This window comes from Pinus tabuliformis, chromosome 5_1 (assembly GCF_031772625.1).
Source record: "Pinus tabuliformis cultivar Carrire ecotype Pingquan chromosome 5_1, CPIR1, whole genome shotgun sequence".
In the NCBI taxonomy this organism is placed as follows: Eukaryota; Viridiplantae; Streptophyta; class Pinopsida; order Pinales; family Pinaceae; genus Pinus; species Pinus tabuliformis.
In genome coordinates, this window is record NC_142305.1 from 618,607,701 (window position 1) to 618,621,784 (window position 14,084).

The 14,084-nt window shown below is 35.9% G+C and overlaps 1 protein-coding gene across 11 annotated transcripts in view; it reads left to right on the top strand.

Moving 5' to 3' along the window:
• The first annotated feature begins 6,053 nt into the window (after positions 1-6,053).
• LOC149166447 (uncharacterized) overlaps positions 6,054-14,084 on the top strand; it is a 110,817-nt gene continuing 102,786 nt past the window's right edge. For 7 of the 11 annotated variants that reach the window (XM_089432607.1, XM_089432603.1, XM_089432600.1 and 4 more), the window contains exons 1-2: positions 6,211-6,888; positions 7,076-7,171. The gene's annotated coding sequence lies outside the window, so the exon portion shown is untranslated. Of the gene's footprint in view, positions 6,185-6,210; positions 6,889-7,075; positions 7,172-14,084 lie in introns of those variants that run through there. The other 4 variants (XM_089432595.1, XM_089432597.1, XM_089432596.1 and 1 more) reach the window with 4 other exon arrangements.

The following is a 14,084-nucleotide window of genomic DNA, read 5'->3' on the forward strand; positions in this document are numbered from 1 at the left end:
CTCCCTAACTCACTCACTCAAAAACCTGAGCGCTGAGGGTTTGCTGCGAGGGGTGCTACGATGAGGCTTCACCAGAGCCGAACGAGGGCTTCGAATCCGTGAGTTACAAAACACAGTTAGGCGATGAAAACCTTGTGTGAGCGAAGCGGGAGGAGCGTGAGCGCTGAGGGTTTGCTGCGAGGGGAGCTGCAGCGAGGGGTGCTATGGTGAGGCCTCACCAGAGCCGAACGAGGGCTTCTCCATAGGCGGCGAGGGCTTCACAAAAGTTTGGGTTTCTCCAGAGGCGAGCGGCGTGAGGCTTCACAAGAGGCGAGCGAGGGCTTCTCCACAGGCAATGAGGGCTTCACCAGAGGCGAGCGGCGAACGGCGTGAGGTGCGGGCTCTCTTGAGTCGAGCGGTGAGAGGCAAGCAGAGAGGGTTTCGTCTTGCAGGCTCGTTTCATCTTCTGGTCTTTTAGTTTTCTCTGAGCGGGGGCGAGGTGGCTTCCCTTGCCGCCTCTGCCCCCGGTGACGCCTCTGCTCCGGTGGGTCTTCTCCTTCTCGGCGGCAGTTTGGATTGTTCTGGCCGCGGCATATCCTTTGGAGCGTTGAGGGAACTGCGGCGCTCTGCTCTGTTTCGTGCCGCTTCTATGGATGTTTCCGCTGGTCTTTTTCTGCAGGCAGATGTGGATGATTGAGGCAGTGTTTCTTCCTCTGTTTCTCGTCTGATTCGGGTGGAGAGTTTGAGGGGGTGGGGAAGGAGTGGCTACTTTTGCTGCTCTCTTCCTCTTTTCGTGCCTCTCCTTTCGTATTGGGCGGACAGATCTAGCGCTGGTTGCTCTCATTTTCTATCCACAGATGCTTGTCTGCTTGGTGCATTGGTGCCACTTCTGCACCTTATTGATGGGTTGCCTTGTTTTTTCTGGGGCGCTATTGGCCTTTTGGGGCTTTATTTGGGATCTGTTAAGCAGATTTTCTGGGGTTTATTCCTTTATCTGCTGCCCTGTCTGAGGGCTTTTCTGGATACTTCTTTTGGAGTATTTTTGTAAGTGGCTCGGTCCACGTTTCTACATATGCTTCTTGCATTTGCAATATGTAATCTTCTTTTATGAATATATCATGCTTTTTCTTCCTGAATATATATATATATATATATATATATATATATATATATATATATATATATATAACCAATTTAAATATTCATCGAGAGAATCTTTCCAGTAAATCACATCACAATTATTTTTGAGGACATGTTTCGAAAGACATCCACATAAATAATTACAATGTGATTTAAGATACTCTCTATAAACATTATGAATCACAAAAATTTACATTTTGAAATTAATTTAAATAGTTTTATAAATTAAAAATTAAAAACCTCAAAAATTAATAACTTAAAGATTTCAATTCCTTGTTATAAAAGCTTTCATTAAATTTTAACCGGTTATATATTTACATATAAAAAAAAATGATTATTAATAATTAATAATTAATAATTGATAACTTAAAGATAACAATTATGTATTGTAAAAATATTAGTTATTAGTGATTTTGAATTTAATTCATTTTAAAATATTTGAATTTATTTCCAACAACAAAGGTAACGATGAAACCATGTGATTTGTTTAGTTACTAGCAATTGCCCCAAAATGTGCAAAGATAGGCTGATAAGATTGTTAAATTGGAATTGTTGAATTGGAAAAGTTGTACTTTGTTTTGAAATAATAATTTTTGTATTAGATTTAGGTTGTTTAGTGTATTTGTGTTAAGTTGGTAATACACAATTAAAATAATAATTAAAATATTGAGATGATGAAAGTTGACTGAGATATAATTTATCACTTATTTTACCAATGAAAGATTTAAAACCATTATGAAGAAATATTGATTTTTTAGAATGGACAATTTCTACTAAGAGGAAACCATAGGTACATATTACTTTTGCCTCATTTTAAGTTATTAAATTTTTTTTGGTGGTGTCTGATATGGTGGCATTCAAAATGTATGTTTTATTCTTATTCTCATTTGTATTCCCTATTATTGATGATTATCTCATTTAGGAAATTATCTATAATTGTTGTAAATCAAGACAATGTATTATTACTCTGCATCAAGTTGAACTCGGCCCAAAGGATGACAAATTAGAAGAATCTTACTATTGTTGTATATTGGTTGCTTCAATAGTAGGTTTTGGATGGCATTGTTTGATTAAAGAGATCTATGCTTAATGTACCATAACCAATTTCCATAAGTTATATCATAGTGCATAGTAATCTACACATGCAATTGTGGAGTAACTCAGAAATAATAAAGTGCCCCATCTCCATGGGGTCCCATAGTTTTTCTATACATATCAAACAATGGTTGTGCCATATGCCCACTTTTCTTAGCAATGAGAAATGATATCTTCTTGTCACCTACAATATAAGATGTGGCAATTATTCAAAGGATGGTTCTTATATTACCAGCAATGGAAACTTTTATAATTCTATATCATCTAATGGACCCGCATATGCATGGAGCTTTAGTATGAACTCTCTAGTATGGTATTCACTGAATGTTTTACATTACCAACAAAATAATTTTCCACTTAAAAGGTAAGTTGAACAAATTTCCACTCATAAACATAGACAACCTTATTGTTTACAATTATAAATAGGCAACACCGATGGACATCATTTGGAAATCATCTACCTAGGTTTGATCTTTTCATCATTTTTTAATAGTAAACAAAAAAGCATAACCTATGACTCAAAAAATATAAATCAAATTAAATATTTTTATGATTCAACCAAAATAATCTAGCCCATAACCCATTTATTTTTAATCCAAATTAAATACTTTTGAAAGATCCTTACCACAAATCAAAGAGTGTTTTTTATTGGAGTTGGGATTTGAAAAACATTTGATTTATTAGAAATATAATAATATTTTTTACCATTTGTAAAAACAGAGTATCTCATTACAAACATTTTTCCTTCCAATTTTTAGGCAATAAAATAAAATATTAAGCGATAGAAAAAAATTATATTCTACCATAAAAACATGTGAGTAAACCCGTGTTGCTCCATGTGAATTGCAAGATTTCACCAATGTTAGTGCCCCCCATTAAACGAACAATACGAGTACCCTCATCATCCTTCATGTTCACTTACCCACTCTCACATCATAAGCCATGGATGGCTTGGTCCTCTTGTGGCTTGTCCTTCACCTTCGCTTCCCCACTCTTACATCCCTCTATAGATCTTGCCCTCTTATGGCTTGTCCTTCCCCACTCTGACATCCCTCTACAGAGCTCGCAGGTCTAGTAGTGTGCCGACTATCCATGGACAGAAAGCTTTTGATTTTCCCCCCTTTTTCAATCTGATTCTGAAATTGCATAATGAGGTTACTTAACTCGAGAACGCATATCTTGAATTTACACTATTTTATATTGTTGGCTTATGAACCTTTAGGTGCATATCAGATACGGGTTTAAATTGGATATGTGTTAGGTTAGGATATAACTTTGGGATCACAAAAACCCCAAGTATAATAAAAAAGGATTAAGAGAAAACGCTCGTAAAAACTGAAAATTGCACAAATTGGGGATCTGAACCTAAAACAAGGTTATTGAAATTGTAAACTAATCATTACATAATACTTACCGGCATAGAAAGGCGCATGTGATTTGCATCCTGTATCCACAACTCTAAAGGGCCTTCCAGCTGAAAGGGAGCTAAAACTGGTCTAATTTGCCGACGACGTTCAACAACAGTGATCTCAGACCCCTTTGTTTCTTGTTGATCCTCATTAACAAAAATGTCTTCCATAAAATGCCAAGAAGTCACGTCCTCAAAGAGTCTGAGAGGAAGAATGGAATTACGAATTTGAAGATCGAATTCATAAAGTGTCGCATGGCCAACCATGGGGTCAATCAAATTAATATTCGAAACCTTGACTTCCTCAGGTTTCCATCCCATCTTTTGGACAATGGAGTCTTTCAAATCCTAGAGAAAAGAAACAATGAATCTTCCATTACAAACGCTAATATAGAGATAATTGAAGACATATCCGTCCAATCAGAAAAATAAAACACTTACAGAGATAACTTTGATGGTGTTCGGTTCTGTTGAAACACCTAATCCACCGATAACCATGAAAAGAAACACCATAAATCGAAACAACCAGAATCTCCATAGTTGTGGCAACACCATAGATCATTCCATGTGCTTTCAAGGCAATACCCAAAGTTGTCACAAAGATACACATGCCAAGTTTGAAGGACAATGCGAAATTTTTTATAATACATGCATTATGAATCAAACATTAACAATTAGCAAACTAACATTAATGATTAGCAAACTAATACTAGCATTACTCCATTGGGGAATAGTGTAAATTAAATACGTGTGTAAACCCTTAAGTCTTAAGGAATATGTCAAAAATAGAGACGAATGCCTCAAGAAGAGGCCAAATGAGACAATCAAATTTTCTATTGGTTAAAATAATGGTTGTAACTCTATGATAGGTTCAGAAAAAATACCTTTTGAAACAACAAATAAAAACTTTACATAAAAGGATTTACGAACTAATGTAAAGTAAGGGACTAATAAGTAATGCAAAGCATTATTTAATTATTTTTATTTTTGGAGTTTTTAATTAGAATTTGGTAAAATATTTTTGATAAAATATTATAATTTATTTACTTAAAATGAGTTATTAAATATATAAATAAATTTCATATCATGAAAAAACTGAAGCCCTTGAATTTTTTTGAAGTTATTAGATTAAATTTAGTTTGTGATTCTAACAATAGGATTTTATTATTTTTTTGAAAAATCTTGTAACAACCACACTATGGCAAGCAAGGTCTAATTTATGAAAGACATGTAATTCGCTAGAAATATGTATTTATATTGAATATGTTAAATTTATTTAACTAGCTAAATCATATTTTTATTTATTTATATTTTATATTTTATTTTTAAATATATAAATAAATTTAACTTTGAATTAGACAAAATTCACAGATGTGGGTTCAACCATCCCCTCATCCCAAGTAAACTCTCTAAGCAAAACCTTTCTATATTGTGGAATTATGAGAAGCCATCGAAATTAATGCATGCACAAATCATTATTATCTTCATAGAAGGTAGGTCATGTTTGCCACATGTATTGCCTATAATGTGATGCTCCACCACCTCTATATCTTCATTAAACACCCCATCGGGATACTAAATAATAACATTAAACACTACAGAAGAGAAACCATAAATACATATTTTAATGCTATTTCTTCATTAAACACTTCATCGGGATACTAAATAATAACAATAAACATTATAAAAGAGATGCAATAAATACATATTTTAATTTAAGTGTTATTAAATTATATAAAAAAAATAAAAATCTAATTAATCCCAACTTTATACACCAATTATGCCGTTAAACTGCTTCTGCTTGGCTAAGAGCTCGTCTTCCTCGGACGTAAGGAAACAGGTTAACGGCCCAAGACCCAGAGGCATCTGGCAGGAGTGAAAGCCTGCTCCCTTACGGACCACCAGCGGGTTATTACAGGTGGCGTGGTTTTCCTTGATAACAGTGATGAGTCAAATCGACATTCGCGGATAGCAGCCAGAGATGGCTGTCCTCACTGTTGGTTTGACACCTGAGTTTGATAAGTTTTGCCACCTTCGGAAAAAAAACTTTATACACCAATTCTTTTAATTTAAGTGTTATTGAAATAAATAAATAAAATAATCTAATTTAACCCCAACTTTATACACCAATTATAATTGTAATTATTGTTGAATAATTAATTCAAAATTGAAAATGGTTTTTTTAAGAGATTATGAGTTAAAGTTTTGTATATATAAATATCGCACTGATCACACTGACACGGAAGGTAACATTATTATATCACTAAATTCATCAATGGCGGTGGTTAGTTTAAGGAGAACTTGCTATTTTTGGTGAAAAGCAACAAGTTGCTATTTTTTGTAAAAAGGTAAGGAGAACTTGCTATTTTTTGTAAAAAGCTACAAACGTACGGCGGAAATAGGATTGGAATAAATGGCATTGTATTGGACCGACCAGATGAACTTGTATACAAAAGCAAAAAGCACAAACTGACGGTAGATATTTGGCAGAAATATCGTTTTTATCAATATCAAAATTGGCTTGCGTTCGTGGCACAGACAGGAAGCAAGTCGGTCGTCGAGGTCTGCATTAACGGTTCAGAATCTTGATGAATATTTATCTAAACAAAAATGATTCAATTTCATTTCAGACATGGAGCTGGCTTTGGAGTATTACTGTAGCAGTTGTGCCAACTCTGGAATGTTGAAACTTAATGCAGCTAACATTACAATTGGTTCACAGGATGATGAGTTGAGGACAGAGGGGATTACAGAGGACGAGGAGACTGCAAAAGAGGGCACGAACTAACATGGGCTCTGATTCCACTTCTGAAGGCTCTACAGCTGGAGCATGTGTAATCAACATCTATGCTTATTTAGGGTATAAATTAATTAGCAATTTCCTTTCCACAATCCTTTGCTACGAAGCCAATGTCATGTTTTCTTTCCATAACATCTGGATTTTCTATTTTGTGTCCTGGCACTTGTCAAGAAGGCAAACATTGCAGAGGCAATTTTCACAGAATGAAAACAATATTGAAGAGGTTATAAATTGCACTATGAGGCAATTCATGTAGGATATTAAAAAAAGATATAGACCCAGAGGGACATCGTCAGGTCTATTACCATTTCAACATATTCTCTATCCACATTGGCGTTGGACGCATTCATGACTTTTAACACCGGGAATATTTGATCTGTCAAAGGTGCAGAAAATGTGGTTACAATCGCTTTGTTCCTACGGGGTAGACCTACTGGCTAAAACTTTCTCCAGGTCTCGCAACAGGGTAAACGATTCTGCTCAACCGTCTCTGTTACACATGTCATTGCTCTGTATTTCTTTCCTGTTATGTTAAAATATTATAGCTATTATTTCTCTTTATTTCGTACTCTATTCAAGATGAGACTCAAATAATCTTTAGTTTGTTGAAACAATTATTATCGGTAAATGATGATTTCCCTTATGTTGATCAGGTAAATAATTGGTTTCCTGGAAGTGCTAGTCGTAGCAGGGAGGGTTTGTTCAACTGAGGAAGATAATTGGTTTGAAATACACATGCTAATAAATGGGTAAGTATGCTAATACCATCCCCATTCCCTTTCTATCCATAGTTGCAGAGTGTAGAGAGTCTGAACAGTTATAAACAGAAAACAGAGTATATACACATAAAAACAGAAAACAGAGTATACAAATAGAAAAGGTCTTCGGTCTCTGAAAATTTTTAGACAACATGGGATATAAATGGGAAAAATATTTCAGCATTTGGTATTTATTAGATTTTCTTAGTATTTCCATGTTTTTGATTGAAATTTTGAAAGCTCCTTACCCGAGGAAATGAGAAATTTAGAAATAGATAAGTAGGTAGTATTATTCACGGCCTTGGAACTAGCGTTGCAGAACTGGCTGATCTTCTCTGACCAACGACTTTCCTGATTATTGTCCTTATCCTCGTCCACCTCTTGGGATTCTATCCCAGGTTGCAAGAGAGCTTGAAAATATTACTAATTAAGAATATTATGCTGAACAGGTACACTTACTGAGATAATATAAATCAGAAAAAGGTCTTAAACATTTTTGTATTGATTATATATCTTTTTCTTCTATTCTTGTTAGTGAATTAAAATTCAATAAGTGTTAGGCTATTTCTATGTTTTGATTAAATTATAGCATTCTGCTCATTTCAGGAAACAAAAATCCCCATATTCTTGTTTATTTTAGGAAATGAAAATCCCCAAACTCAAAGGAGAGATGGGAGAGATGTGTTGGAGTGGTTGTAATATCTATTGAGAGCCTTTTAATAAAGGAAGTAACATTCCAGAACTGCCTAACCTAGACCCCAACAAATTTCACGAGAAGCCTCTTCCCATCTCCCAGGCCACGAAAGAACTTCCTCATCAGAGGGCACAAAATTATCCTCTTCCAAGACGATTTGATGGTGATTATAGATTGAATCTCTCTCCTTCCAATCTCCTTTTTCAATTTTCCATAATTGGTAGTGTTCAGATGTGGCTCCACCCCTTCATCATGTTCTTCGAGGATAGCAGGATATTCTCTTTGCTTCCTTAGTCCAAACTACATATATATTGTCTAATACTCTTCCAAGGAATATGGCATCAGGTTGGTGCCAAAATTGACCTGGCAAAAGTTGCCATTACATTAACATATTAATTTTGCATTACATTAACACATTAATTGCACAAATATGAATGATTGCAAATGTTACTAATGTTATATGTTTTAATAGCAACGTTTTGTTTACGGCAATGAGCATCTTTGAGATATAATGCTATCTAATGAAGCATTTATTTAATCATATATTTGAGGGGATGAGGAACACAAAACTTTCATTTGACAATGCTGTAATCTTTTTAAGTTATTTAAAATTGTGTTTAGTTTTGTTTGTTGGCCTCTACTAGAGCCTAGAAGTGAGAGAGTGAGAGTTATAAACTTTTTAAGTTATTTAAAATTGTGTTTAGTTTTGTTTGTTGACCATCTTATTTCTACTAGAGCCTAGAAGTGAGAGAGTGAGAGATACGCCATCCCACTACTTTAACCCTTCCAATAGAGAAAGGCCTCAGACTTTCTAAATGCCTAGAAGATAGTTATGTGACATGGCATTACATTAATAGGGTAAGAAATGACCTGGTTTATCGTGGTAGGTTGTTTCGACTCTTCTTTTCATCTAGAGATTAATACATAATATTGCTTTTCATGAGGAGCATACATCTGTTGTCTACTTTCATAGCATTTATGACTTAAAAGTTAATTTCAATTAATAGCATATATGACTTATTTGGGATAAATGAAGAAGATTTGGGTACTTTTAAATTTCAATCAATAGCATATGTTATTTGGCATAAATGAAGAAGATTTTGGGTACTTAATATCTGTATCGGTTTGGTACTTTGATACATTGAAATTTCAATTAGAGGTGACCACCCTTCAATTCACAATGAGACATTTGGCCATTGTAATAAGGCTACAAGAGTCGTCTCATCATTGTGATAAGGCTAAAGGGTAGACGATGCCCACCTGAGTGGGAGCCCCTCATTGTGATAAGGCCAAAGGGTAGATGATGCCCACCCGAGTGGGATCCCCTCATTGTGATAAGGCTAAAGGGTAGATGATGCCCACCCGAGTGGGAGCCCCTCATTTGGGCATCTCAACCCTAGTTAAGTCAAATATTATTGGTGTATTTGGCTTGTCATAAGTTAGTGGTATATTTGGCTTGTGGGTTGTTGGATATACTCTTGGGTTATATAGGCAGCTAGTTGCTAAAGGGTAGATGATGCCCACCCGAGTGGGAGCCCCTCACTCAGGCATCTCAACCCCAATTAAGTCATAAGTTATTGGTATATTTGGCTTGTGGGCTGCTGGATATACTCTTAGGCAGCGAGTTGGTTTGATCTTGGGCCGAGACCCTCTGACAAAGTAATTTCAATAAAAGGACTTATATAGGTCTTTCCAAAATTTCAATAAGAGGACTTATATAGGTCTTTCCAACGTGAAGTTTGACTAGCATACTTGTTTATTGGAAGCTTTGAGATCATTTCAAAGCAACCGATATCAATTTCCCATAGAATTTAAAGACAAAAATGCCTTCAAAATTATCATCCTACCACAATCACTTTATCATCATTCTCATCAAAACACTTTTCATTCTCTTTCGAAATACCATCTTCTAATAGACTAACTATTCACTACTTTCAAAAGACCAAGTTGGAGTATGCTACCATTATTACTTGTATTCTTTCTTTGGATCCTTCTATACTTCTATAGCTCTCCGTTATTTCTTCTTAAATTTTTCTAAACAATTTTTAGGTTCTCTCTCTTTCTATGCTATGGGAATTGTTAAGATTATACTTGTATATAGATTTGTCAAGTATCCTACCTTGAAATTCTTGTTCTAGGATTGGTCTTCCTTACTTGAAAAGGCATTCACTATAGAGAATGCTAGTGTGCAAAATCAACCCCTAATGTAGATTTTGGAGTATGATCCATCAAATGACATGCCTACAAAATAATCCATGTAGGGAAAGAGTTACAACCTTCTTAAATATTTAATCATGGTTAACATTCTTTATATTCATTGTTATTGCATAATTTTCAGTGCTAAAATGTGGCTCCACCCCACTATTACTAGACTCGGCTCGAGGAAAAACTCGCCAAAGAAGAAGAGTTGAGATTTTGACTTGGCTCAAGAAAATCTTGGCGAAGTACAAAAATATAAGCGTGCACAATAGTTTCTAGGAATTTATATGAAAATTTGTGGTTGTTTATAGTCAGGTGGACAAGTCTCATGTTGATTGGGTTTAACTCACAATTTAAAGGAAGTTCATTTACTTAGAGAAAAGAAAGAAAGTGACCACCGTTTTTGAATTCATTATCAATGGCTCCCTTCCTGCCCTTATTCTTTAAAATGAAATCGTTGAACTCTAGAAATTCCCATTTTGTTTTGTTCTCTTATGTAGTCTTTTAATCCCCACTTTTATATGTGCATTCACTTCGGTGGAAGACGATTGCTGACTCTTCCCTTTATTTCATGAGAACTACACAGCCAAGATTGATAATGTATTAACTTGTATCATTTCTTTAGATGATTGGGAGATGTTATAGCTAGCCAAGAGTGGGTGGATGGGCTTGGCAATAGTGAAGTTGCCTGACCTATCATAGTTGCATAAACCAAGCAGATTATGGAAATATTACCTTTCGACCCCCTACGTACTTTCCATCCTTAAATGTAGTGAAGCTACCTAACCTATCATAGTTGCATAAACCAAGCAAATTATGAAAATATTATCTTTTGATGCCTACCTACTTTCCATCCTTAGATGTAGGGCCTCGGTGCAACGTAGCATTGCATTTGGGTGCGGATTATCCTTAACCAATTGTAAGGATTGGTTGGCCTCATAAGGAATTGTGTGAAAGATATGCCCAATCTATCTCTTTTCTTGATCCTTCCTATATCAATTGAGAAAACCCTAGCACAGTGCACAAAGAGTCAATATTGGCATCCCTCCACCCTCCTATCATTGGAAGGAGTTCCCAAGGAAAGAAAGACACAGGCATGACAAAAAATGTGGGATAGAGAGAAATTCTACTTATACAAGTACCTTAGAGGCTAGGGTTCAATACCCAAGAAATAATTTGCAGTATGACTAAGCCAAGTGCCTACTTGGTTCTATTCATATCATTGATATATTTCCATCAACTTGGTTCTGTTCATATCATTGATATATTTCCGTCCCCTTGATTAGTCCCAAGCTTGAAGGTGATAGTGAAGGATGTCTAACCATCACGAAATCTCACTTAATCTTGGACAGAGGTATGCCCATACCTCTATTAATGGTTGTTGTAAGGATTAATGCAAAGGAAGTGGGACAATACGAAGTGAGATCATCAAATATTCTATTGTTGAATGCTCACTAATCCTTGGTAAGGCCCAAGGAAGGTTCTAAACGAGCAAACCTCTTTTATGGGAATATATTAGAGGGCAGGTCATGCAATGCCAGCACCATCCATCCATAATAAGGAATGCTGTAAGGACTAATGCAAAGGAAGTGGGACAATACGAAGTGAGATCGTCAAATATTCTATTGTTGAATGCTCACTAATCCTTGGTAAGGCCCAAGGAAGGTTCTAAACAAGCAAACCTCTTTTATGGGCATATATTAGAGGGTAGGTCATGGAATGCCAGCACCATCCATCCATAATAAGGAACAACTCTTGGTAACTAAATTAAATTTTGATGGGGTAGGTTAGCTACTAGTTATGGACCAAAAGGTAGGCTTAATCATAACTTACCCTACTTGCCAAAGCTGAGAGTTAGGTTGCATTTCTTCCCCTCCGTATCCTTGTCATCCTCGACTATTGGTCATTTCCCCTAGCAAGCAAGGCTTCAACCTCCTAGCATTAGTGTATTGTAAAGAAGTGTTTTGATTCCTTTACACAGTTGTATTTCCTTATCAAATTGATGTTGCTAGTGTGGTTGGGACAAAAGGAACATTGAAATAAATTTTGGCTTCCTTCCTAATAAGGTGTGGCTAACTCACTAGCTAGTTGGTATAATTTCCATTATTGATTGGAGGATCCTATGGGGTTTGATTTCATGGGATTGTGAAACCATGAAGGAAGGAAAGCAAGGTCAAGAAGCCTTATTGATTTGATTGGGGATTCGTTAAGCTTAGGTTTGGTTTGAGTCTTTCCATCTACTGGATTTGTTGGGCACTCGCTTTACCCAATGTCTTGTTGGTGAGAAACACACTTCGCTTCTCTCTTTATGTCATGTCAACTCGCTCTCTCACTAAATATAGGTATTGCACTGATACATATGCCATCATCAACCAACCGTGGAAAATAAAGGTTGCCAATCCAAATAAGGATTCCATGTAGGGGGGACCTTACTATTGTTTAAGGTACTACTAGAAGTAATTCGGGAAGGATATGCCCACTATGCTCTATGTTACACAAATATGGCATTCTTCTCCCTCCCTCCATTATCTCCTCCTATTATAGCATTTTATCTTCTTTCCCTAAAGAATAAAGAGAAGCATCTCTTATGCATGTTGTTCTAATCAATTAGTATTAGAGATTTTCTTTCTCATTCATTCCAATATTGGAGAAATAGAGTGTTAGTGAGCCCTAATTAATATAATGAGGAAGTCATCCATCCATGTATACAAGGAAGGTGCATGCCAACAATACCTTAATTTGTGGCTACCATCTTTCCCATCATTCATAATAGTATTGTTATGCGAGATGTGGAGAGGGAGGGCATAGTGGCAACTATATATACCTTTATGAATAATAATACCAATAAAGAAGCTAAGGGTGGAATAATTGTATCCTCAATTGTCTTCATTGAGTCCATATATATCAAGGCAACATGCAATCCATCTACCCCTCCATTAATAAGGCATTTGTGACATGACTTCATTCTATTGATGGAGATGGGCTGGTTTTACTTTTGAATGTGATTGATTAAGGAGGAAAGGTGGAGTACCTTATTGGAATAATAGAGGGATGATTAGTTGATTACCACTCCCTACTCCCATGTATAAGGTTATGCATGAATGAAAAAGAAAGTAATTGTTGAAAAGCATGACTCTAATTGGAAAACTTAGTAATCAAAAAACTTTTCTTCCTTAAGGAAGGCCCCATGAGCAAGATAAAGGAAGCAACTTAGTGGCTTGGGCTATCATGAATTAAGGGAAAGTAAAGAGTGAGTTATATAGGGAGTAGGAACTCCTATAGAGTAGGACTTCCATATGATCAATGGAAAATGACTTTAGTTTATCTACTTAAAAGGAAGGCCGGGAATAGGACTTCCATATGATCAATGGAAAATGACTCTAGTTTGTCTACCTAAAAGGAAGGTTGGGAGCAGGGTAGCTAATAAAGGAGATAGATATTATACTTCACTTCTCCCCAAATAAGGAAGTCCATGAGCAGGGTAGCTAATAAACGGGATAGATATTATACTTCACTTCTCCCCAAATAAGGAAGTCCATGGTCTACCTAGACCATGGAGCAGGGAGGGCACTTGATGCTAATAGGTAAAGGGTGCTCTACTAGGAAGATATAGTGAGTGGGTATCATTAGTAAGACAAGGGGTTTGAAAGTAAGTAGTTGAAATGTCGTCTTGGGCTGGAAGAATGATTGACATCATGAATGACAATGAAAGGGAAGAATGATTGACATCATGAGAGCCAATGAAAGGGAAGAATGATTGACATCATGAGAGCCCATGAAAGGGAAGAATGATTGCAAGCAATATATCAGAACCAAACTGGTTGACCCCTTGAACAAAGAATTGGTCTAGAAAAGGAAAAAAATCCGTAACATATTCAAATTTTAAAGAAAAACATATATATTGATGTGTAACTATATGAATCCAAACCATTTACACACAAATATGCAAAAGTTCTCATTTATATCGCAAGTAAGAGTGCATATAACCAAAATAACACTAAGTGCAATACG